The 26,276-nt window shown below is 40.7% G+C and overlaps 1 long non-coding RNA gene across 4 annotated transcripts in view; it reads right to left on the reverse strand.

The window, feature by feature from the left end:
- Positions 1–7,789: 7,789 nt before the first annotated feature.
- The window catches only part of LOC108446486, a 21,564-nt gene continuing 3,077 nt past the window's right edge, over positions 7,790–26,276 (reverse strand). For 2 of the 4 annotated variants that reach the window (XR_001861695.1, XR_001861692.1), the window contains one exon: positions 15,895–24,427. This is a non-coding gene — a long non-coding RNA (uncharacterized LOC108446486). Of the gene's footprint in view, positions 24,428–26,276 lie in introns of all 4 variants that reach the window. The other 2 variants (XR_001861694.1, XR_001861693.1) reach the window with 2 other exon arrangements.

Raw genomic sequence — 26,276 nt, forward strand, 5'->3', positions numbered from 1 at the left:
CCCAGACAGCGCTGCGCCGCGGGGAGCGGGGACCGACACCCCTCCCGGCCCCGCGGAGTCCCGCGGGGGGGGGCAGCGGGAAGCGCTGCTCGGGGCGGAACGGTGCTCCCGGAGAGCTCCCTCACGGTCAGGTAAAGCAGCGCTTATAACTGAGAATAAAATTGCCGTAATCACGCAGAGCAAATGCAGGTCTGTCAGCATCAGCCTGCAAACCCCGATCTGGCTTCTAGCCAAGGCAAAGTGACTCGTCGGTAAGAGGTGCCGGTTTGGTCCTGAGAGATCCCGTCTGGGCCTTTGGCATTTCACTGTCGTCCTGGGATCAGCCCCGGCAAAGTAAATTATTAGAAAAAGTAGTGCAGAGTTTGAAAACAACATAATGTTTCTGAAGGTTCCAGGACTTCATCTCGGACAATAAATGTCATCCAGGCCTTAGCAAAGGTCTAAACGACACGTTTCTGCAAGTACAAGCAAAATCTCCACATTTACTGGAGTTTCTGGCAGTGGGTCATTAAAATTCTGGTTTTAAACATAGTTTAGCTGAAGAGCTTTCCTGCTCTTGGTAGAGTGAATGGACGTGGTAAAATTTTTGATCCCATTGCCATGAGTGTGGATTATATCCTGATTTCACTGGAACCTGAATTTCACTCTTCATTTAGAAACTCTTTCCTTCAGCCACAAAAAAGTGCATAAGATCACAACAAAGAAATACTGTGTTAGATACCAGCCTTACTTTGTTTTTAATAAAACTCCCTAGGTCTCCTCATGGGTGATTACAGTTAAATTCAGTTACAAAAATATGTGGTTTTACAGGGAGAAGAAAAAATTGGGAAGAATGAAAGATTAAACTTATTTGATTAAAAAGATATTTCCAAAAATTTTGGCTCCAGAAGAGTTTTAAAGTTTAAAATACAAGATGATAGGCTTCTGAACATGTTAGCATTGTGCAAGGCTTTATCCCAGGCTTTTTGCCAGTTTCTGGGCTTGTTAGTCTCTGAGAGGGTATGTGCACCCACCCCAGTCTGTCACTACCCTTCCTTTGACTGGGGATCGGTGGCAGGAGTTTAGGAGGACACCTGATCTTACAGTGGAAATAGTTGTCATGAGCTTTCCATCTAAAAGCTCCAAACCCTCCCAAAACCTGGATATACAGACAATAAATGTGGCTATCCTAAGTTCCTAGAAAACTTATTTCTTTAAATATGCCTTTGGTTCAAAACTTGATTTTTACGAACAGTCCAGTGCACTGTTCACAGCTTAGTGCCTATTTATTGTATTAGACCTGGGAAACTGGTGAGTGTGACTACATGTTTCAGGTCAAATAGAGAGGGGAAATTAAAGCTGCATATCACAGATATCAAAACACCACTACCAAGGCTTCTTTCACATTCTTTGCCTGTCTCTCTGACACGCTTTACAGGAGTTGAACATTACATAAATGGACACTGTTACTCAGGAAACTCTGCTAACAGATTTTCTGCTGTGCAAACTATGAGAGGATCATAAAGCTCTATTCACTGCCCGGTTTGTCATCCATTAACAGAAGAGATGATATTTAGGTTTGACAGAGACACAGTTTTAGCAGCCAGACAATAAGATAAACGTGGTTGTATTAGTTCAGGGTACTGAGAATTTGTCAAGCCCACATCAACTCAGAAATACTCCTTTTCCGACCCGTATTTCATTCCTCTGAATGGCATTTATAAGAATATTTCCAGAGCACTGTGCTGGAGATTTGCCTGAATGTCATTGCACAAGGCTGTACCTAGTGATTACATGCAATGTTAAGCATGATACTGACAGTCATTTTTACTGTGTTTTACTCCATCAACCAGAAGCAATCTAGGGCTAGTCTTGATGTATTTTTTTGTTTCACTCCCCAATTTAGTCAATATTGATGTTTTTATAGAAAACATACCTAACGAGGCTGTTGCAAATTCCTTTGTTTCAACAAACCTAGCTAAGTAGTAGAGAGTTTTATTTATATCTAGTAGTTAAAAAATGCCCTCCAGACAAATTCAGGACTCCTAAGGTTTCTATACAAGTTTAATCAGTATCTAGTCTGATCTTGTTTTCTTAATTCTAACAGTATTGGTGTTCTTCAAATTAATCAATACTTGTAAAATATCCTTCCAAGGAGAAAAATTGCCACTGAGAAGGCTGATAGAGTAAACTAACATTTTTGCCCTGTGATTCACCTGGAGTTCAGCTTGGAGCTGAACTCTCAGTAAAGAAAATTGAGATCGCTGTTACAATAAAGCTTTATTTGTTCTCACTAGGCCCACAGCTTTCTAGAAAACTAAGAATGACAAGGGGTTTCTAGCATGTTCTCTGCTGCCATACAGGTTTCTGTAAAAGTGCTTGAAGGTTGACCAATGTTTTTCTGAATGTTGGATTCGTTGAAGACAGAATGGCTTCTGTAAGGTACTCAAAAACCCAACTGGAACATGATCCAGCGTGTTGCCAAATGCAGCTGTTTTCCGTTCGTTCCTTGCTGTCATGGTGGTGACTTTACCTGCAGACTTAGTCTCTTTCTCCATGGCAAAAGAAATGCTCTGAGTAAGTCAAAGTCTCAAACAAAACCAGGGGGTCTTTCAGCATAATCTTCTTCAGGAAAACTGATGGTTTGGAGTTGTAGCTACTCATAGTCAAACTGTGGTTTTCTGCCAGGTTTTGTGAAGAGTTGCTCTAGCCATTAGAGTTGCAAAAATCAATGTTAGCAAAAAAAATCAAGCTTTTAAAATAAATTCCTCATGCAGGATAAGGGTTAAAGCACTGCTAAAAAAAGAAGTCTGTTTGTTTGTAGAGAATTCAGCTGCCTTGTTAAAAAGCACATAAAACATCTACATAGATATGAACAGCTGTCTCCTGCAATCTGTCTCCAAGTTCAAAGTATCTGCAATGCTCCAGTTGACTGACACTATTTAGTAAATAAGGATGAGTTTCATAGGCCTTCCCAGAGAGCCACAAGACTTAGATGCTGCAGATCCCAACCTTTAAATTCACAGCTATGGGAAGCTATTGGAATTCAAGCATAGGAAAAAGCCCATATGTTGAGTGAGGGACTACTAAAAGCTGGGGTCACCAGGGAGGAAAACAGACACATCACTCATTTACCATCCCTGTGAAGGAAATGTCACCTGGAGGCAGATGGGAGCACACAAACCCACGAAGCAGACTCCTGAAAAAATGCCTTGTTGGCCCTCTATTGCTCTAGCTTTTGGGCTACCAGAGCAAAACCAAGTGAAGAATTGCCCCAGACTGCCTTCAAAATAGATTACAAGTCTGAATTTAGGATTCTGAAAAGGCTGTAGTACAAGACCAAGAGATAAGTGATCCTAAGGGCAAGCTCCTACTCCGGCAAACACAAAATTAGGAAAGCATCCATAAGAGACAGAAATTCAATGTTAGCCCTCAATATTCAGTTTGCAAAAGCCCAGTTCAGTGTCTGGAAATGTCTGTAAGTGGCTAAGAAACAAAGAGCTTTAAGGTTATGCCCCAAGTTTTCCTTTGCTTGTTAACTGAAAGCATAATTAGATTCTGGTATTTGTATACACAGGAAGTCATGTCTGGCCATCCCTGTCATACTGCATTTCTTTTCGTGATGGCGTGTCGTGGTTTAAACACAGGCAGCAACTGAGCACCAACAGCTGCTTGCTCAGTCCTCCCCAGTGGGATGGGGGAGAGAATCAGAAGGGTAAAAGTGAGAAAGCACATGGGCTGCAATAAAGACATTTTTATAGGTAAAGCAAAAGCTTTATACACAAGCAAAGCAAAAGAAGAAATTCAGTCACCACCTCCCACAGGCAGGCATGTGTTCAGCCATCTCCAGGAAAGCAGGGCTCCATCATGCATAGCGGTGACTTGGGAAGACAAATGCCATCACTCTGAACATCCTGCCCTTCCTCCCTCTTTCCCCAGCCTTATATGCTGAGCATGAAATCACATGGGTGGGATATCCCTGGGGTCAGCTGGGGCCACCTGTCCCGCCTGTATCCCCACTCAACTCCTTATGCACCCCCAGTCCGCTCACTGGGGGTGAGAGGTCCGCTCTGGGGTGTCCTGAGAAGCAGAAAAGACCTCAACTCTGTGTAAGCGCTGCTCAGCAGTAATAAAAGCATCCCTGTTATCAACAATGTTTCCAGCATAAATCCAAAACATAGCCACATACAAGCTACTGTGGAGAAAATTAACTCTATTCCAGCCAGAATCAGCACATGGGGGTTGACTGGGGTATTCGGGTAGTACTGGAGAGGAACCTGTGCAGTTAAATGTCACCAGAAGAAGAAGAATGCTGACCTTTTCCTTTTGCCTCTTTCCTTGCATCCTTTGTTGATCTGGTTGACAGCAGTGAGGGCCTTCAGGACGAGGAGTTCAACCATTCCCCTGAAGAAATGTTAACACAGCAGCTTGTCTGGATTTCAAGGCAGTGAAGGAAATGGGCATTTGAAGGCTTGATTGGCCTTTGTGTGTTTATAGCCTTGTGGAAGGAACATAACAAAACAACATGGTGAAAGCTCCTACCTTTCCCCATTGAATCACGTTGATCAGACTTTCAACACATCCAAGGCACAATAAAAATCTGTGTGAGACAGTTTAACTAGAGCCTCAGCCAGCAGATCTCTCACTAAATCTGAAGGGTTAAAGCCATTAGAACATAAATCCATAGAATCATTCAATGTTGTCATTAGCAGAATAAGAAAAACTTAGAACTGAGTTTCCTCACATTATACCTACCTGGTGAAATTGTAGTGTGAAATTGTAATAATCTCAGACTTTCCAGACCTGAAAAAGACTTAATATCCATTTTGCGGTTCTACAAATATTGCTTCAGCATTTTTGCTTTAAGCATATAATCAGTAGTTTTACCTCTCAGTTCTCTTATTTCAGAGACGTAAAATGTTCTTTTTTCCTTGAACCAGTTTCTAAATTACTCCTATCTAGAATTTCATTCCATCTGCAACCTGCTGTGGTGGGCTGATGCTGGCTGGATGTCAGGTGTCCACCAAAGCCATTCTATCACTCCCATCCTCAGCCAGACAACAGACAGAAAAATATAAGGAAAAGTGGTGGGTCAGGATAAGGACAGGGAGAGATCACTCACCTGTTACCATCACAGGCAACACAGACTCAACTAGAGGAAATTTAGTTTAATTTATTACCAATCAGATCACAGTAGGATAATGAGAAACAAAACCAAATCTTAAAAACACCTTCCCCCCCACCCTTCTTCTCAGGTTTAACTTCACTATAGAATTCTCTACCTCCTCCTCACCAGAGGCACAGGGGGATGGGGGAAGAGGGCTGCAGTCCATCGCACACCTCTGCTGCTCCTTCCTCCTTGGGAGCAGGACTCCTCACACTCTTCCCCTGCTCCAGTGTGGGATCACTCCCATGGGAGACAGTTCTCCATAAGCTCCTCCAATGTGAGTCCTTCTCAGGGGCTGCAGTTCAGGAATTACTCCAGTGTAGGTCCCTTTACACAGTATGCAGTTCTTCAGGAACAGAGTGCTCCAGGATGGGTCCTCCTTGGGGTCACAAGTCCTGCCAGCAAACCTGCTTCAGCATGGGCTTCCTGTGGGTTCACCAGCCATTCACTGCTCTGGAGTGGGGTCTTCCACAGGCTGCAGGTGGATCTCTGCTCCATCATGGACCTCCATGGGCAGCAGTGGGACAGCCTGTCTCACCATAGCCTTCACCACAGGCTGCAGGGAAATTTCAGCTCCAGCACCTGGAGCACCTCCTTCTCCACTGACCTTGGTGTCTGCAGATTTGTTCGTCACATATTCTTATTCCCATCTCTAGCTGCTGTTCCAGTGGGGCTTTTCCCCACTTCTTAACACATTATCCCAGAGGCACTACCAACAATTGCTGATTGGCTTGGCCTTGGCCAGCAGCAGGTCTGTTTTGGAACCACCTGGCACCGGCTCTGTGGGACACAGGGAAGCTTCTGGAAGCTTCTCACAGAGGCTGTACTTCCCATCCCCCCTTACCAAAACTTTGTCGCACAAACCCAATACACCTGCTGTTTCTATCACTGTGTTAACACCTATCTTCCTTATGCCTTTTACAAGTTTTGATTTATCTAAGGGCAATTTAATAATGACTCTTGCATTCTCTCCTAGTTAACATACACTATGCCAAGCCAAAGGAAAATACTTCATAAAATTTGGTGGCAAAAGTAATCAGTATAAACAAACTGAAACAAAGTTTAAGGATTATTTCTGTGATACCTTCTCAGAAAGTACTTGACATAGTGAGATGCAACTCTCTTAAAAAAATTACAGTACTAATAAAGGTTGTGTTCAGGCATTTAAAGTAGTAGGAAGGTATACAGAAAATTTATGCATAATGATTTTTCTGAGGGATTTAGCTGCAACTGACAGTGGCACTATCAACTGATTCTAGAAAATGGTGAATTTGTGTAAAAGCTCATCATTGTAAAAAATTGCTTTATTTATCCCAGAACTATGCCAAGAACCAAAAGCGTATTGTGTTCGAGAATACACAGCTTCATAATTCTAATTGAAAGACAAAGCCACTTAACATTTATGGAACAAAAGTAATAATGCTTCTGTTTATGACAAAATTTATCTTAGTAGCTATCATTAGGAAATATGTTCTAAAGCAGTTTAAAATTAATTAGGTTTGAAACTGTATGCATGTCATTTTTCTCATTTTGAAGAGCCTGCAGATATGCAATATTGGTGGTTGATGCAAAATACTGATGCAACCATTACGTAAAGAAAACACCTTTCAGATGATTTGTACTGAAAATATTGTGGCAGCTGAATTCTCACTACCTTGGTAGTTCAGGGTGCTATCATCACAGTTATTTTCCCACAGCATTCCTGAGAATCAGGATCCAGTTTTTATCAGGCTGGAGAAGGTGCAAGTGCCAGCAAGTCTTATGGATGCTTATACACATTCATTTCTCCAGTTTCTACAGGACTATCCTTTGTGAAACTGTTCTCTCCATATAAAACCCAATCCTAATTGGAAGAAAACTGGCTAAAAATATTTTAACCATAATGCTTCTTCATTAGAATGCCAATTTAAGAATATTGAAGGCTGCAGATGTATTGCTCTCTTTTACCTGAGCTGCGGCCTGCAACATGTTCAACATGAAGAAGAAATAAAGAGCATATTCCCCACCTATTTCCAGTGTGTCTTCTCTTACCATGTCTCCTGTCCCTATCTGAGCCAGCAACAAGCTGGAAATGCTGATAGAAGAGGCTCTTTTCTGTTTAGGCCTCTCCAGAGAGAAAGCAAAATAGAGAGTGATATTGAGGAAGGCTGAGAAGAATCAGACATGGACAGTCAGAAAAAAGAAAGCTGAAACACAGGTTAGGAAGGTAGGCTGATTTTGGAGCTGTCTGCAGGGTAATGTGTGAGCATGTGAAAGGAGAATCCAGGCAGTGTGAGGAGAAGCAAGTCTGTGTCTGAGGCATGGCCGAGAGATGCTCTGGTGCCCCAACCTTAGTTTCACACACTGATGAGGTAGATTTAGGGAGTTGAAGAAGACCAATAGAATAAAGGGAAAAAGAGTGAATGATCAATGGTATTTAGATGGTGCACTGAGTATCTTGGCTGCTGATTTCATTGTGGGTTTGTTTGGTTTTTTAAACACATGTGGGTACAGATTGATAGTTAGCAGTCCTAGATCAAATATGGCCTGACTTTTGTGTAGGTATCCAAGTTGCTGTTGCATAAATTGTATCGTGGCAAGTACTTAGGGAGAACTTAGTGATATTAATTACTGCAGCTTCAGGGCCCCTTGAGGTATTCTTGCTTTATACATTAATCTAATTTGGTTTATAATTTTTACTCCAAACAAGTTCTCTACCTGGCAGTTTTAAGCAGACTCTCTTTGCACTTCCCTTATCATCATATTTAGCAGCTTTATATCATATAACATTTCACTTGTTCCTTTTATGACCAAAGGAAAATTTGTATGCTTCTAAGATAAAGAAGGATAATAAAGCAATAAATTTTAGGGGATAGGAGGTACTAACAAACTGGCTAGCATGACATGAGAGGAAAAGCATTTCCATGAGATATAGCCAAGGTATAAGCCAAAGTATATAATTTTATGTCTAATGAATAAACATTTTTAATGGTTTCTGGGTAAGTTTTGCCATTACATGGCTTATGCTTGACTTGCCAATAGCAGCATTAGTAAACCATGTGAAATGGCTTTTTTGGACTAGAGAAAATAGGTTTTATATTTTAATTTTCTGTCAGCTATACAGGGAAGAACAGAGATGTTTGCAGTAGGGTAGCTAGATCGAGATCACACTCACAACAGAGGAGTAAAGAAAATTTGGAAGGGAATTCTACAGCTGGAATCCAACACATGGAGTTTTTCTGAAACTTTCTTAGACTCCTAAGGGTGTTTATATATAAACCTTTTCAAAAGGAAAGAAGAAGAAGCTTTTCTTTATATTTCTCCAGAACTAAAAATGAAATAATCATAGAACTGATTGTTATGGAAGGCTTCCATTAGTGTTTGCTTCCAGTGGTCTTTCCTGAATGCCTGTATCATTTACTGAAAAGTAAATGGCACCATTTCATACTGGTTGTGATTTTCTTTAAATCTTTTCTAACTGGTATGGAAAACACTGTGTTACATATTTCATCTAGGGAAGCCATGGGAATTACCAGGAGAGCATGTGTAAGGAAGGATGTAGTACACATTCAAATACAACAACAACGTCCAGAACAAGCCTTCAAGCATTGCACTAGTTAACTTAATAATATTGCAAACACAGGAACAGCAGTACAACACTTGATCCAAAGCCACATTTGTGCTTAAATTCTTACGTAGTTTAGAGCTTGAATAAATTTGGTATGCTGTATGAAAGTAAGTTCTTCAACATTATGGACTTTGTGTTTAAATTGGCTGCTGTTGCTGTATTTCAGTCCTTCCCATCCCCTGTCTACAATGTAGCAACAAAATCTTATAATACATTTGTAACACCTATGCCTCTACTTGTAAGAATCGTGATTTTCTCTAAATTCTTTCACCTTCAACAGTATGGGTCTTAATTATCTTATTATCTCAAGGGAGTTCTAGGAAATGCTTGTCCCTGTTTTGAACAAGGGACTGTAGATGTACTGTAGACAGCCAAAATAGTATTGACTTGTAGATTAATTAAGCAATACAGGCTTCCACAGCTTCATTATGTGCTTTTATGTTCACATCTTTTAGTTCATCTCTATGCAAGAACTTTGATTTTAAAGTGCATGATGCAAAAATGTTGCCTGATTGCTCTGCATGAAGAGGAAAATTCTCTCTCCCATTACCAGGTTTACTTAGCAGCAAAAGCTTTTTTCTGAAAGGATTTAGTTAATCTGCAGAATGAGATATTTTTTCCATAGTAGGAGGAAACAGATAAAATTATGTTGGACTATACAGATCTCTTTAAGCTTTCTGGAACCAAATGATAAGACATTCGCCAAGGAGCTGTTGCGCATAATGCACAGTACTGTGAAACAAGCAGGTACACAGGGCAATAGGAAGAAACAGAATGGGATTTAATGCAAGCTAAAGTCTTAGTGGCTTTGTTTCACTTCCAAGAAGTGAATCGAATTTTTCCCCAAATGCATTGGGATGTATGGATCCAGAAAGAACCTTGGCGTAACAGGCGATTGCAAAGGATACAAAGCTAGGCAGACTGAGCCGCCCCATGTATGTGCTGTCTAACATCTGCTAAGGAACATTGCAGATTTCCTTATGACACTGTGATCATATCCAAAGGTTTTTTATGAGAACTCGAGGAAATTAATTTCCTCAAAATTAATAAGTGTTTACAACCATTAAAAGAAATGCATGCAGCATTTTCTCTTTGCTTATTTTTCATAGATTTCTTATCTTTCTGGGTTTTTAACAAAAAACAAACCCCGAAAAAACACTATACAAGGACTTGGAGCAACTTGTATGTGCCTTGAAGATGCCACAGGAGAGGCCTCCTGCACTTTGCAGAAGAATATGTAGAATAGACCAAGAGTTTTGAATTGCTATCTCTTACTTTCTTACTGTGCACTGAATCAAGACAGCAGTGGGGCAGGTGTCTAAATGCTCCTGTAGAACAGAGATGCTTTCCCACATTAGGAGCTCTGGTACCCAGGCCCTACATAAATGCTGTTTATTTTTTTAAAGCAACACCATACAGTAGCTAAGAAGCACTGTAGAGATAAAACACTTTTTTAGAGATGAAATCGTTTAGAGATGTGAACTATTTGCCAGAATGACACATGCCTAACATTTTGGGGACTGAGACAAATTTAGAAGTATAGCGTCCCAATTATTTTCTTGTGTCTAATTCATATAAGTGACGTTTGAGTTAATAAGTAAGTGAAGTCTGTCCTGCTTGTACTGTGCATTTTGCAGAATTCAAGTTTTGTTTTAAAAATAAAAACCACATAGATTTTGTAGGTATGAGAACATACCCTATTCAGGCATGGGATCTGCATTATTAACTAAATCTGGAGATACAACAGTGTAACAGTGGATCTGAGAGAAAAGAGTTTCTCTTTAAAGACTCCAAATCTGGAACACATTTATGACTTCAAGGGGCAATATACTCGCATATAACTCTTTTACTAAGGGATAACAAGCTGTTTCTGTTGAAATCCATTTTCAGGAGGGAATAAACTGTGCTGCAGCAGAGGAAATGCAGGGGTGACAGGAGGAGAAACAAGAAACAGGAAAGAGGGAACAGAAGAAATGAGGAAAGATCAAACTCCATTAAGACAATATTGCCCATAATGATGAAATATCTGGTGTTTTGGCTGTAATCATCAAAGGATAGAGGAGAGGTAAGATTTGTAGGTGATATCACTACTAATGATTTGTATCAGTTGCTTTAATGAATTTTATTACCTTTGCCTTCTAATGTGGCCTCTGGTACTGACAACCACCAAAGTTTTCTGTCAGAAACTTTGGTTGTCTTGGGTTTTTGCTTATTTGCTTTCGTTTGTTGGAAGTACATTAAAGAAATGTTCACTCCTAATTTTTCAGGATTTCATGGAAAATCCTTTAATCTAAACCCCTCAAACTTTTCATTTTTCTGTGAAAAACCTAACACTGCTTGCAGGAGAAAACATCACTGACAATTAACGGTTTTTTTGCTGAGTGATTTTAGTACATATAATACTACATTGAACATCACCATATTTTTCAAGCAAAAAGATTAAAATATGAGCTACTAACTTCACTGAATAAATGGAATTATTTTCTACCCTAAAGAACTGCCCTGGCTCACAACAACTTCTCTTCTTATTACCTAACTGCTGAACTAATTTGTAATGATTTCCTGCCACTACCTCAGAAGAGAAAAAGTTATGGAGTAAGGAGAATCACACTAAATGTACCCTGAGTCCTGTGATAGGGATCCCACTGGTGGGAGCTGCCCTGCAGCTTTACGAAGTCTCCTACAGTAAGTACAACAGACGAAGTAACACCTGCTGAAGAGTATTTCAAAGAATGACCAGATATGCCTCCAAGGTGCTGTCCCCACTGAGCACAGGGAACAAACTCAGATGGATGCTTTGATCCCCCAAACAAGACTGAATCCATCAGGCACCCCTACTTTGCTCAGGGTTACCCCAAAGGCAGGAAGTTACTTGGCATCTCTTCTCCAGTCAAGGCAGGTGATATTCTAAGCCCCAGCCATCCTCCAAAGATACTGAGGGTCAGAGCCAGCTTTATCTGGACTTTGTGGAAGTTCTGAAGCCCTGGCATACCAGAGAGGGAATGTCTACCTGCCATTCATCATCCAGAAGCAAGATGTGGTACCCTCTGGATGATGTGACAGGTTCATAGTCTAGGGAAGACAAGACTCAGAAGTGGGTTTCCCTGAACTACTCAGCTGAAACTTTTATGCAGAGGCCACACAAAATTGTTGGTTGCTGTGGCAGAGCCTTTGAGGCAGGAAAAGCTGCAGAGGAGGCTGCAATAGTAATCAGAGAGCACAATGAAGCAATGTCAGAGGTGCAGAACTCAAAGTCCATCTGGGCACAAAGTAACTCAAAAAGCTAACAATAGCCCACGCAAATCTTGTCTTACACAGAGGGGACAGGAAATATTTTTTGAATTTGCTTTTATTATGTAGTTCAGACCGGCATTGCAGAAAGTGTGAAGAGAGCAAATAGTAGCAGGCAGGAATTTCTGGAAGCAGGTGGGGAATGAAAAGTGAAGAGTCTAATGGAAAAGCAGGGATGGAGGTGGGCAGCAAGAAAATGCTTGTCAAAACTACAGCAGAAGTAGGACACAGCAAGGTAAGGAGAGGTTAAGATTGTGCATGTCAGGAACATGGATGGGAGAGAAAACAGATCTATTTCCTGACTCTTCTTAGGGTAAGGCATGATGATATCATGGCTTCTGTTGCAGTGTTTTCTAGGGCTGTGATGGCAACAGATGGCTTCATGTACTTCTAGATGGTGTCTGTTGCTGAGAGGAGGGGGGAAAGTGAGGTCAGAGTAGGTGCACAGGGCCTGGAAGACATTAGTGATGCTTCTGCTATGAGGTGCTTCCACAGATTGTTAGGGCATTAGCAGAGACCACAACATGTCTGTATCCCAGGGTCTATGTCCAGCTGCCCAAAGCTCTGTTCCACTGAGATCATGAAGGATGCAGGATCAATTTCAATGTGTGAGTGGCCTGGGTTCAGAAGTGTTTAGGACTCTTGCCAGGGTCACTGTCAAGTAGACGCGTAGTTTGGATGCAGCTACCTCAATTTGGAGGCAGCAATTTTCAGTATACAGACAAAGCTTGCCTTTTGGCCATATGGTCAGAAATCATTGTCAGGCTCCCTCTGGTTACTAATCTGGTTATAGACATGGTCTTCTTGCAGACAACTGAGTTTATCTGGGAAAGAATCAACCTCTACTCCACCACCTGGCTGGTTTGATCTCCTCTCTGCAGTTCCCTGCATTGATCACCTGTATATGGGCCTCCACATTCATTCTGCTGGCTCTAGCTGACTTCTGTCATCACCTATGAAAAAGCGTTACCTTGAATTTCTCATCACCTTTGTCCCTTTAGAAGTTGCAAAGGGGTTAAAACAGCTTAGTGACTGTAAGCTCTGCTCTGTAACTCATTGATGTTACTGGTAGAGCCTGGAGAGAAAGTGACAGCAATGTGTGTACATACGGTGGGGCACTACAGCAGCAATGGCAGTGGAAAGCATTGCCTTACTTGAGAACATCCTTTCAGACCCTATGAAAACACAAGCAAGAAGGGAAAGAAAGAATACTTTGTGAATGGCAGGTGAAGGTCAGGTGCACATGCCTACAACACACACCCACACTTACTCTCTCTTCTGTTCTGTTTGACACATTGATTGTGGGAATGTGTGCAGGACTCCACTCACAGGGAGAAAGTCTGCCAGACCAGAGGGAAAATACTTATTCCAAGAAGACAACATTTCATGTCCTTCCCTTGCTTTTTATGTAGGATTATGATAGCCTCTCAGCATTAAAATAAACTGAAATGCTTCAAGGCAGTGCTATTTAAATTAAAGTTAATTTTATCCTCCTGTGCTGTGGAATAAGCAAGTATTTACCAGTACTCTAGGTAGAAAAGAGCTAAGATGAAATATGTTCTTTGTGTGTAGAAACCTCTTTCTGCATCAATAAATATAGCAAAGCCAATGCCTGCCATGTCCTAAATTCTTACGCAGGTTTCTGCTTTCCATCAATTTCAACAGATTCACTGACACCCAAAGGCTTTGTTATAAGGGTTGATAACTGCCACAGTAGTGGGAGGCAGAACCATCCATTATCCAAATGACTTTGCAGAAAAGCACTAACTGATATTTTAATTCTCCTACCTGTATTCCTGGCCATCTTCCAGTTCTGCATGAGCACCTTCAACCCAGGTTCCTGGAGCTGGAAATGCACCTGCAGTTTCAACACTATTCTAGACTATTAACACTTATGACTTGGAAGATTTTAATTAAAATTTCATATTAATAATACAAAACACAAAATGGTTTGTTACTGAAGATAATTTCACACAAATGTAGACAGTTTCACACAAAAATTCTTACATTTTCTTCCACTAGTCTTCACTTCTCCACTACCACGAGAAATGATGTAACGTTCAGTTTTATGCTATATAGTAGATACGGGAAACATGAATGTCTCCCTCCTTATCATTCCTTGGCCTGTAGCTCCTGGCTAAATCACCCATTTCCCTCTTCTGCCCTCAGGCAGTATAAACAATTTCCCTGCACTCTTTGCTGGGATCCAAGAAACAAATGATCAACAGAAGCTTAAATCTATCACTAGCATATTTGGAGATAGAATACACAAGATATGGCCTGCATACTTGTCCCAAAGAAAAATGGGGCTTAAGTTGTGACTAGCACCATTGCCAGAAGAAGAAATTTCCCACCTTCAGATCTTAGGCATGGAACATGTTTAAATCACAAAATACAGAGAATTTACTGGCGATCTCAGTAAAGAGCATTTCGCAAAACATCAGGGCTCCTATGCACCTGGAGATGGAAACTTTCACCCAAAAGTCCATCCGAAGGCAGAAAGACTCTGCATTGTGTTGAGGGGGAGGAGCTGGGTGATCCTTCTCCCCAGACAGCATACAGCACCAGGAGATCTATCAGAGAAACTGCTCATGAGGTGGAAGGAGAATCGTAAAAAGAGCAATAAACCCACATGTTCTTTCAAATGTTCCTGAAGTCTTGCAGAAGCACTTGGGACCTGGCTGCAGTGACACTTCTTTATGTCACCTGGGGTTCTGCCTGTGTCCAGCCAAGGATGCAGCAAATGTTACCCATTTGCCATCAGGACTGGCGTGCAAGAGATCTTTTCAGCTGATTTGGTTGGAGCTGTGGGTTTGGCTCTTCCTGATGCCTCTCATGCTTACTTCCTTTGGTGAAATTAAGGCTTCACATGCAGAGTGTATCACCTGTACCTCCAGAATCAACCTAGTCCAGTGAACAGGACTGTGTTCTCCCCTTCCCCCTTGCACACCTCTTCATCTGCTTTGGGGGGATCCTGCACTAAAGTTTGTGATCAGAGATGACAGAATTAAATTCCACAAGCTTTAAAAGAAACTTTAGAAATGCTGGACCATTCCTATCCTCATTTGTCCATGACTGTGTTAAAATATTCAGTTTACACAGTGTTCAGCATTGGTGCCTGTCAGACCTGAAGGTTCTGCTTGCTTATCCAGATATCAAAAGCAAAAGGTAGAACACCCTGGGCACTTGTACTATACTGCTGCCTTGCAGTATATCTAGTTGTCTTTCATTTATGTAGGAAACCTATTTAAATTTGATGCACCCTTTCTATTTTGTGACACCACAAGCAAGCAAAGAGCTCTTGTACCTTTCAGTAAACCTGCACCACCCTTTCAAACCCTGCAGTAGATTGCAATTCAATTTCCTATTTGCATAAGAATATTTGAGAACAGGGTACTTGCACCTTTTGAGAAATATGTGAGGCACTAAACCCACTGTGCTTCCACATGACCTTCAAACTGAAGGTCAATCCATATTCTCAATACTCTCATCACAGATGGTAAATTTGATACCACACTTCTGGCATGAAGGACCATTTTTGTGTCTAAAATAAAATATAGCTAAATGCTCTAAATTTTGCCAGTACAGAATGATTCAAGAAAAAAGCACGTTGTTCCAAGACCGATGGTGGTGATGTGGGAGTTCAGAAAGGTGGCTGAGAGAATTATGGGACCCAGTCATTGGAAGAAATAATTATTACTTTACTTCTGAGAGACTTGCCTGCTTGAATTTGACCTGGCTTTTCACAGAAACGGCGCTCCCTGGCTACCTGCCTGCACTGAGCAGGTGGTGTCAGAAACAGAACCAGCACACCACAGCTGAATTTCTCAAGCCAACACAGAAGACCAAGTAAGAAGGATAAGCATTTTTATCACTACTCAATTCTGAAACGGCCATCACTTCTCTATACATTATTTTCAAAAGGGAGTGAAACTAAAACTAAGCATGATTTACTAACTTGAAACTTTAAAGGGGGAAAAGAAACTTAGAATTGAGAAGATCATATATATATATTATCAATCTCCAGGCAAATGAGTGATAGAAATTTGGAAATTAGGTGGTAAGTTACCTACTGCACACAAAAACTCAGAACCTTTTCTCCTACTATCTGTTTCCTGTCCTGTCTGCTAGCAGAACAGTTACCTGATGACTTACAACAGGAGGACACATGCAAAAGCTAAATATAGCTCAGTCATAAGTGTTTATATTTGAAACATCTGTACAAATGGATACAAAACAAATGCACTGCAGCAAAACACACACAAAACACAGAGAAACCCATCACATGACACCAGGATCTGCAATCTGTGCACATTCTGAACAAAAAACCCCACTTTTTGCTGTGAGCATGATCAAACAGGTTACCCAAAGAGGTTGTGGAGTTGTCATCCTTGAAGAGGTTTAAATTGTGACTGGACACAGTTTCTGGCAACATGCTCTAGGTGACCCTGCCTGACCAGGTGAGTTGGATCACATATCTCCAGCTCTCTCTTTCCGCCTAAGGACTTCTGATTAATTTGTGTAAGTACTAACACATGCAGTTCATTTAGAAGTAGTAGGCTCACATGTCACGTTACACACATACCACTTCCACTCTCCTGTGTGAAAGCACAACAGGAGTTCATGCAGATCAACAGTTTGTGAGGCCCTGGTAACCACCTAAACAGATTATAAGGTATGTTATGGGAATAGATTAAAATAATTTGTTCTTCTGCCTTGGTCTGCCCATTTGCCTTAGTAATTTTTGCCCCAATTGCTTTCATTGACTGCAAAAATCCCAATTATTAAAGACAACACAATATTGTTGTTTCCTTACTGCAAGTAGCTTATCTGGGGAATGTGTGCAGGATAGGAGGGAGCTTTCTTACGTATGCTCTGGGCCCTTTTCACATCACTTGTAAAAAAAATGGGCTAATATTCACAAAACACTTTGCTCTTTGTACAAGCACTTATGAAGTGGACACTTCTGTTGTGCTACCCTGACAGGAATCCTTTTTGTATCTTTTGTATACTCTCATAAAGAGAATGAAGAGTCTAGTTAAAGGGGATATTTTGTGGCAGCTTGCTTTATTTTACTTTTATTTTTAATGTGTCATTATTGTATGGAAAAATGGAATCTGTCTTGCCATTTTCATTCCCAATTAATCTTTCCTACACTGGATGTCCAAAGGGCTTCGGGTGATTCCTCAAAGAGGCCATTTCTCCAAGCCAGGAGGACAGTTTCCATTTTGGTGACTTGTACTGCAAGGTCCTCTCTGTTCTCTTTTCACAAGCCCATATTTGTAAAAAGCTTGTGTCAGGATGGCTCTATTGGTCAGAAAGAGGGGCTCTCTGAATCTGTATCCTATCACAGTTGCTAGTTGCCAACACCCAAAGAGAAAAACGTGTATCACTGTACATTACAAATATTTTCCCTCCAGCAGTTTGAAGAATAAGGATTTTACTGACCCAGAGAGGATTAATGTGTTTAAAGACTGTCATGGGTTCTTCTGGGAGTTTTGTTCGGTTGCCATTTGAACTCCTTGAAGTTCCAAGGTGGCCACGTGTCTGCCACCTGTGTATGTGGGAAGAACCAGAACAAGGACTCTCTTTTATATTGAGCATACACCAACTAGTTTCTCTCAGTGTCTTTCATTTTTGTACTAAACAGACACTGAAGGACTATTTCTTCAATGCTAGTCATGATTTCAGAGACTTTTGTAGTATCTCATCCCTCAAGATAGTTCTTTTCCAGTCAATCTGGGCATTCCTTGCACAGAATATATTCCATACTTTGATCACCCTTGTGGTCTACCTTTAAATTTTTCCATGGGTACCACCCATTCTGAAATGGAAGAAAGGAGACATGGCATTTCAGATAAGAGCAAACCATCAATTTACACAGTGGCGTAACTGCTTTGCTATGTTCCTTTCTAATCCCCTCTAATATACAAGTGGGTTTTTCACTGCTCCTGACTGTTAACCTAGTAGTTTTCTAGAAACACTTGTAAGACTAAAACCTTGCTTGAGAGACAGGGCATGCTCCTCCCTGGAACAGGGATGACCGGACAGTAGTAGCCCTTCTCCTTAAGTTCCCATCACAGTCCAAATTCCAGTTAGTAGGCATATTTGCTGAGGGGTGGGCTTCAGTGGTCAAAGATGAACCCCTGTTTCTTTGCAGTTTGCTACAGTGGGCAAAAGTCCTTCGATGATTTTAACAATGTTTAAGCCATTAACCATTTCAGACCCTCACACCTGCCCCTATAATCATGGATTCCCCTGTTCTGATATAAATTTAAACCAAGGTCCAGCACAAGAAGGGAATTTTAAAGCGAATTCTTGAGCCATGGCGTATCACATGAATTCTTGTCCACATGTTCTGGTCAGGGATATAGCATGGCACAGCTCTGTAAAGGATGGAGCTTTGAGCTTCCCCTGCATTAGTGGGAACAGAAAGCTGACCACAGTAGAGTAAACACATCCCCTTCCCAGCACATTTGGTACCTCATGCACAAGTCAGTTTTCGGAGAGCTGTATCTCTTCCTTGAAACAAGGCAGAACCACATCAGATATACCTGAGGCCTCTGTGGCAAGACGACAAGCACAGTACTTGCATGAGTGTTAAGCAAAAATCAACAAGCACTTTTCACTTTTAATGATGCCTGATGCCCCAAAGCTCTTACTACCCCGTCCATTTATTTTTCCTTTTTATCTTTATGCAGTGACAATGTTCAACTTTGCAACAGATGTACTGGTGAATGCCACAGCTTCTGAAGAGTCAGTAGATGGTTATCATAGAAAGTAATTTATATCAAACCACACTCCCCATAAGGCATAAGAAAAAGCCAGTCAGTTCCATGGCCCATCTTTAAAAACATTTCCGATGCTTTCCTTAGCCATTCTTGGAATTGTGGTGTCTGTCTGCTGAGTTTTTCCTCTTCCGGAGTTTGACTTTCACCAGTACTCCCTGTATTAAATTTCACATTTCCCTGCATTAGCTTTGACATTACCCTGCTTTTGTATTCTGGAATAACTTTTCCTTCAAGGGTAAGCATGTACTTTTTCCTCACCAAGTTTAAAGTAGGTAAAGCATCCATAGTAATCTCCCAGTGCTCAGGTAATTCAGTCACTGTGTCTTCACCCAGGTGGTGTTGACTTAAGTTCTACTCCAGGCTCAGTCATTTGCCTCCAGATCTGAGATCCAAATAAATCCTAGTCCATGTGGGTTGCTCCAGAGCCTATGTTTCTCAGACTTCAATATGTCATCAGAAAGGATCATCAAGACTAAGTATATTAATGATAAAAGGGCAACTATTCAGGAGGGAACCAGCCAACCTGAAAGAGAAAAGTCAAGTTATCAAAAAACTCCCAAATGTACAAATATTTTCCTTGGTGTTCAAGTGACATGTACAAGACGTTGTTTGGCCTCATCTGACAATGAACCTCTTTGTCTGTCCATGCATTTCTCTGCCTACTTTCTTTTGGGGAAAGAATGTTGCCAGGACAGAGCAGGTCACAGTGATAATGACTGCAGACGTAGTCTGACTGCTGAAGGTGGATACTCCTGAAAATCTGTTGGCTGGTTCATGGAGAGAGGAGAAGGCTGGGACAGTGCAAGGGATGCTTCACCAGGAGGAGGAGTCCTACAAGGACAAGGCAGTGCTATTACAGAACAGTGGAGTGAGTACAGTGGCGTTTTCCCTTTCCCACCTTGCTGAAAGCAACTGTTCAAGACTGGTTTAGGGTGAATTCAGGATGTGCTCAGGGAGAGGAAACTAGGAGGATCCAGAGGAAAATGCTCCAAGCTCTCTGGAGGAAGTTTAACTGTGGCTGTTGCAGGAGCCTCTCAAAACTGGAACAGCAACAGGAGATGAAAAATACAACAATGTTCACATTGCATGTTAGACAAATAGGCATACCATGGACACTGTGCATGTATTCTTTATGCAAGAGAAAGAAGACGCATAGGACTGAGAAAGAGAGATGGCTCATCATCCCAACATTCTGTAATTCAGGCAAAATGCATAGTGTCAGGAGCATATGTCTCGGTATATTTGGACAGCTTAGTCGTAGAACCCCATCCATATAACAGAAAGTTTATAAGCTAGGATGGCCATCAGAAGATGCACAAACCCATATTTTGGAAGTTAAGAATGGTACCCAGAGTGGGACTGACTGAACTTGCACACATCTAGGCTGCCTTTCAGGCTGAATATACAAGATATTCCTTCTGGTTCATAACTTTCATACTGATTTCCCTGTCCACTCCAGTGTCTGCAAATAATTTCTACCCACTGGCAATGCAGATAAGAACTATTTCTCCAGTCCCCACCACACAGAACTAACAGCCAGGGGTTCCCAGAGTTTAAGTAGTTTATTATGGCCCAGAATTTAAGGCTTCCAGACAACTGTGACAGTCTATGGAGGAAAAAAAACTTTGGGACATTGGAAATAACCTTGGTTGTTTAACTGTGTTCACCACTGTGAATATCCTTAACAAGGTTTACAAACAACCTTGCAATCTCTAAATTAGGGCATGACTGGAAACAGAACACAGTCATTCCCTGTTTTCACTGTTTGTTAGTTTCTTGGAGTTGCTGTGAGTAATCAGACTTACAGGCTGAAAAATGAGATGTGCAGAAACCCCTTAGTTCTTCATTAGCAGGAAAATACTAAATTAGTAGGAAAATGGTCTTCACCTAGAGGGGAATTTTAGGAGTATTTATCGTCCCTTTGTGTATACCTGAAATACTCTTCCTTGATAATAAGCTTGGAGCCAAGAATTTCTCTTAATTCTTGTTCTATTGATGTGCTTGAAATGAGATTAGCAGAAATTCCACAAAAAAAAAAAAAAAAAAAAAAAAAAGAAAGAAAGTTAATTCTTCTTCCTAAACCTAACAATTTATTAAAATATGGAACTTACTTACAATTGGCTTTTTCTCTTTTAATAAGGCTTTAGCTTGGGTTTGGGACAATGCAATGAAACTTGTCTCTGTTTAACACAAAAGGTATTCTGCAGTGGCACAGTAGGATGGTTCCAGCTGACCTCTATCACATCTGTTAAAGATGCTATTTTATCCTGTAAGAAGACTGAAGACATTCAGCCAGACTTCTCATCAGTCTGGTTAAAAAGCTCCAGACTGAAAATGAATCACAAGAAATTTAATCATGCCTTATAAAATAGAAACACTTTTCCTCTTCAAATAAAGTATTTTGTGATGGCTAATATATCACTTGTCTCTCCTCTTCTGCTTTAGCTGTGGCTCTAGGCATTTTTTTCAGGAAAACAGTGAAAAATCAACACAGTTTGGGGAAAAATGAAGGGTATACAAACCGAATATATGAAATGCATTTACAAGAATAACTTTTATAAGAAAGTTTAAAAAAAGGCAATCATGTAAGCCTTCATCTGAAAGAAATACAGACAAGTATTAAGTATTTTTGCATCTGTTAGTCCAAAAATAGACATTTGCAAGCAGGAAGTTTTGGCTGTGCTATTTTGCCATTTAGTTACAGTATCAGAATTTCAAATTCTGAAGAGTAGAATATTAATGTATTTTAGAAAAAGGACTATATTTCTCACATAAAATATAACAAAGTCCGTACGATCACAGTCTGTTCTCATCACATAGCCATAATACTTACCATAGGATTTTTTATGCACAAGATAGAAGTAAAAGTTGCTCTTAGAGGAGAAAAAAAAAATGGTTGAAGTCTATTAAGTGGCATAACTAGTGCACCTAACTAAACAGGAAGTCCATCGTGTGTGATAAATAACACAGATAAAAGAATGCTTATATTGTACAGAATTTTGATCAGAAAACAACCCTTGAGACACAGACCAGGGCAGAAAACTATCAAGATATTACAACTAGTATCATGTCTATAATAAAATGAAATTCTCCCTGAAGTTCCAGAAGAAAAAAAATAACAAAGAGTAGTTGTGCACATTATTTTTATGTCTATAGAGCACAATGCTGAAGAAATCCCATCATGCTTTGACTGTGAGTGCTGGGATAAACCAGGCCAAAGAAGGTAAGTCTGCTCTTCTCATCTGTACTTTTATGTTTAGAGAAATTATGAAACTGTCTTTGATCTGCCATCAAAAGGGGCAGCTTCACCTTCCCCAACCCTTCTAGCCAAGGATCTCCCACTTACAGTACCAAGAGCAGTCTTAGATTGTTAGGTCAGTTGTAAAACTGCATCCTCCAAACAGCCTTCTTAAATGTTTTCCCTTTGGACAAATCCAGTAACTTGACAAACTGTGTCTAAATCACCTACATAACAGGAATTACCAAAGCTTCCAACACCAGTGTGTCTGAATGGGACAGATGATGGTGGAATGCTGCTTTCCTGTGAAATGTGTGACAAATGCAGTTTAAAAGCAGATGCCATTTCAGAAAAGTCTCATAATATTAGAAGTTCACACAACCATTGGAGCACTGATCACCTCCTTAAATCATCGAGGAAATATTAACTTGATTCGAGGGAGAAGGGAGCTTTCTCATAAAGCTGCCAGTATTGGAACTGGGGCATGAAGTTTTACTAAGATATTTCTGAGTTCAGTATTGCAATACAGAATAGAAGCTCTCATTTTGAAGGCTGCATACACACTCCCTTCTTTTAGTGCTCACCACAGTTGACCATCTCCTCACTTGCTTTCCAATTACCCGCCTCAGCCATCGGAACACCAAACATCAGCCAAATACCTTCTCAGAGGTCATCCTTCTCAAATAGTGCCTCCTGCATTCCCAAATACCTCTAGGAGTAATGGGCCTACTCAGATTCCAAGGTGAGCATCTTTCATGCAAGTTTTGCTTGGATGGTTAAGAGTCTACTGACTGTACTACTTCAGTGACATTGGGGACTTCCCTACAGTCTGGTCTACAAACTGGGCAAGGTTGTGGCGAGTGCCCTGAGGGTATGACCAAGAGCAGTAGGGTGTTCTGTGGCTGCCAAGACATGGGCATGCAACAAACAACAGACACTCTGTGAGCCTCTGGGAAATGCCTCTGTCCATGGACAATACCAAGGGACAGAAGGAAAATGAGAATGGAGTCCACTAGAGGAGAGGTGTGCTCCTGAGAATCAGATTCTCTGAATGGGAAAAAAAACCCTAAGAAGATGCCCAGGGTCACAAAAGCAAACAGGGTGCCATCATGCAAGGGAAGAGGATCACTTTGCAATTTGCAGTTTTACAGCAGCATCTGCAAGAAGGCAAGTGTAGACACAAACAAAGAACCAGTCATCTTATATTCTGATAAGAGTTTCTTCCAGTGAACTGGATCCAGACAGAGCCCATGTCTTTCACCTCAGCTACTCCTGTGTCCAACCTCAATTACACAGCAAGAGCTATACTGTTGAATTGCAGTCTGAGACAGTGAAGAAATATCTCTTCTAGCTGTCCTCTCTGAGAATTCATCACCTCCCTCGTTTTGATGTGAAGGGACTATCTTTGGTCTGGGTGAAGTGTAACTTTTGTTGACCCACACTTTCGTGAATTGTGTGCAATATCCCTTTGCTGGTATAAGAGGTTATAGGCCCAGAAAAGACAGGGATGAGGGACTGGGACAGGCCCTGGTGAACAAGTAAAGGAATTGCTGTTGATCTCAGATGACACAGAATAATAATGCAGAGGACCAGTTTAAGGGGTCCATCTCTGGCTGCCAAAGTTAGGGCAGATGAATCTCATTCAGAAACCTCTGATAAGTCCTATGGGTTAGTTATTATGTTTGTCAAGACAGGACTTGGACTGTGCTTGTGTGGCTGGAGTGATAATCCCTCTGCCATCTGTTTCCTGGGAATCACCAAGAAGTCACCCACTGCAAGATGCTGTGATGATCTCATCTGTTGGAGCTAGCACAAACTGTCTTGCCTCCACTGAATTTGGGTTTTGGCCATGGAGGCAAGAAGTGCACCAGCCTGTACACTCCTCCAGGGCTGCCACAACCAGCAGAAAATAGCATGATGTAAAGACAATTCAGGCAGCACATGCTGTGTTCAAGTGGAAGAAACAAACTATTTTTGCTTCTGTCATCTTCTTTGTCCAGCAAACTCCCAACTGACGTTTGATACGTGGGAGACAAGCAGAACATTGAAATCTGAAATGCTGACGGATGCTCCAAGGAAGTGACATGGGCGATTTACCTGGTCCTCCTCATCCTTTTCCCCAAGTCCGACAAGCTGCACCACACCAGTTACCAACCTGTTAACCCATACTTTGGGAAGAGCTGGTCCCATGGTTTTTTTTCCTCCTGGTCATGCTGCACCATGCTAGATACCTGAGCCAGCCCAGGCCTCCCTTCACCTACTTCAGGACTCCAGAATTATTCAGGCTCCAAGACTTCCTCAGCATTCCCTGAAGTATCTTTCTCTCCTTAGCCAAGACAGAAACAGCTAGTCACCTAGAAACATAAAAAGTGGAATTTAAAGGTTCTATTAGAAGCAATAAAAAATTATTATATTTATCTTACAAAGAAGATACCAGATAAGCAAATAAAACTGAGTTATGACAGGCTACAATTCGCTTAAATTTAATACAGTATAAACATCAAATTTCAGCCAAAGAAAGTTAATCAGATCATAAAAATTTGTCTAGACATTGTCAGATGTCAGACTATGGAGACACAAATCTATCTTTTTAGTAGAAACACAGAAGATATTAATATTGAATCAGATTTCTGTAATAAACCACAAACCATGTTAAAAGCCAAAATCTTAATTTCGCAGGTATACTCTGCCTCCCATCTCTATGGGATTGCATGTTACAGACTCCTGAAAGGTTTTAAAAAATCTCTAACATATGGCAGATAAGATTGTTACAGTTCCATTCTGAATACATGCACAGGCATCATCTGCTCTGCATAATACTGATGTTCTTCAGGGTGCCACCATGTTCTCTATTTAAGAAAGCAAAAGGAGCATTCCCTTCCATTCTTTCCCTGAATATTCATGCCAAAAATTCTTTCCATCCCTGATTACAGAAGATTTACGTTGCTGTTATCTTTATTATTAGAGAATAAAATATAACAGCAACAGTAATAAGATTGATACTGTTCATTATAATTATCAATATTGATTATAAACTGTTGTGGGGAAACAGAAACAAACAACTTTTATAAGTTACTGAATTCTACAGAAAGTCACACAGCATAAAAAAACACTTCCTAATTGCAAGAACAGGGAAGACTTTTTATCTACCATGGCACTAACAGTGAACGACGTCTTTCCATACCATTACTTGCAACTTTTGAATCTCAGACACTTCAGCCAGACACTTCTTGATGTCTAAAGTCTTGTAAAGCACGAGTTAGTTTGAGATATATAACTAGTGGGCAGCGTGTTGCAATTAAGGTGTTAAAGTGTGTAATTTCCTGTTGGTGTTGCTATCCAACTTGTTTTGGATTTCAAATGCATTTCAGCCACCAACTGATAATGTTCCATCCTTATTAAAAATATTTTTGTATATTCAATGATAGACACTCTTTTTCTGTTCCTAGGCAAAAGTTGTGCTGAAATCTGGAGTATTTAATCTGTTTTTATTACTATTAGCTTTTATTACTGTTGGTCATTAAGTGTAATTTTAGTAATCCATTTGGCAAGATGTATGATGAAAGATCTTAAATTTGCTAAACCAGAGTTTACCCACTCTTCTGCATTTCAGACAAGAGAGGCAAGTGTCAATGGACCATCTACACTCATTTCACACTCTTTTGAATGAAGAATAGGAAATTTTATGTATCATGGCTCATTGCAGAGAGACTTTGGATCCCTTTCTAGTCAATAAAGCAAAATAAGCCTTTTGTAGTGTGATCCATCTTATTGAAGATTTAGGAATCAGCTCTATAGATCCTCCTTTCATGCATACTTCTGTGCTTGGGAGGGTCTTAACTGGAAATTTTCCCTAGAGTCCTAAATGAAAACGTGTGCATTGAGGATTTATCTTTTTCTTAAAGCACTCATTTTGATTTGGTTTTGGCAGGACTGAATTTGGTTTTTTGCTTTTTTGGGGGGGCTTTTTTTTTTTTTTTTTTTTTGCACATGCTCACTACCGAGATTCACTAGTATTTCCAGATTTTGGGAAGGAAAACCAGGAGATTTGGGTGATGAGAGAGAAAAGAGCCAAGGGAAGAGCTCAGAAAAGAAGCAGCAGTATTGAGATATCATACATATATGGACAAAACATATGGATGCACATCACACATCTGTCCCCCTTCTCATTACAAAATTCAGCATTGCCACAATAAAAGTGTA

The sequence above is a fragment of the Corvus brachyrhynchos genome, unplaced genomic scaffold, assembly GCF_000691975.1.
Source record: "Corvus brachyrhynchos isolate BGI_N302 unplaced genomic scaffold, ASM69197v1 scaffold32, whole genome shotgun sequence".
NCBI classification, from domain to species: Eukaryota; Metazoa; Chordata; class Aves; order Passeriformes; family Corvidae; genus Corvus; species Corvus brachyrhynchos.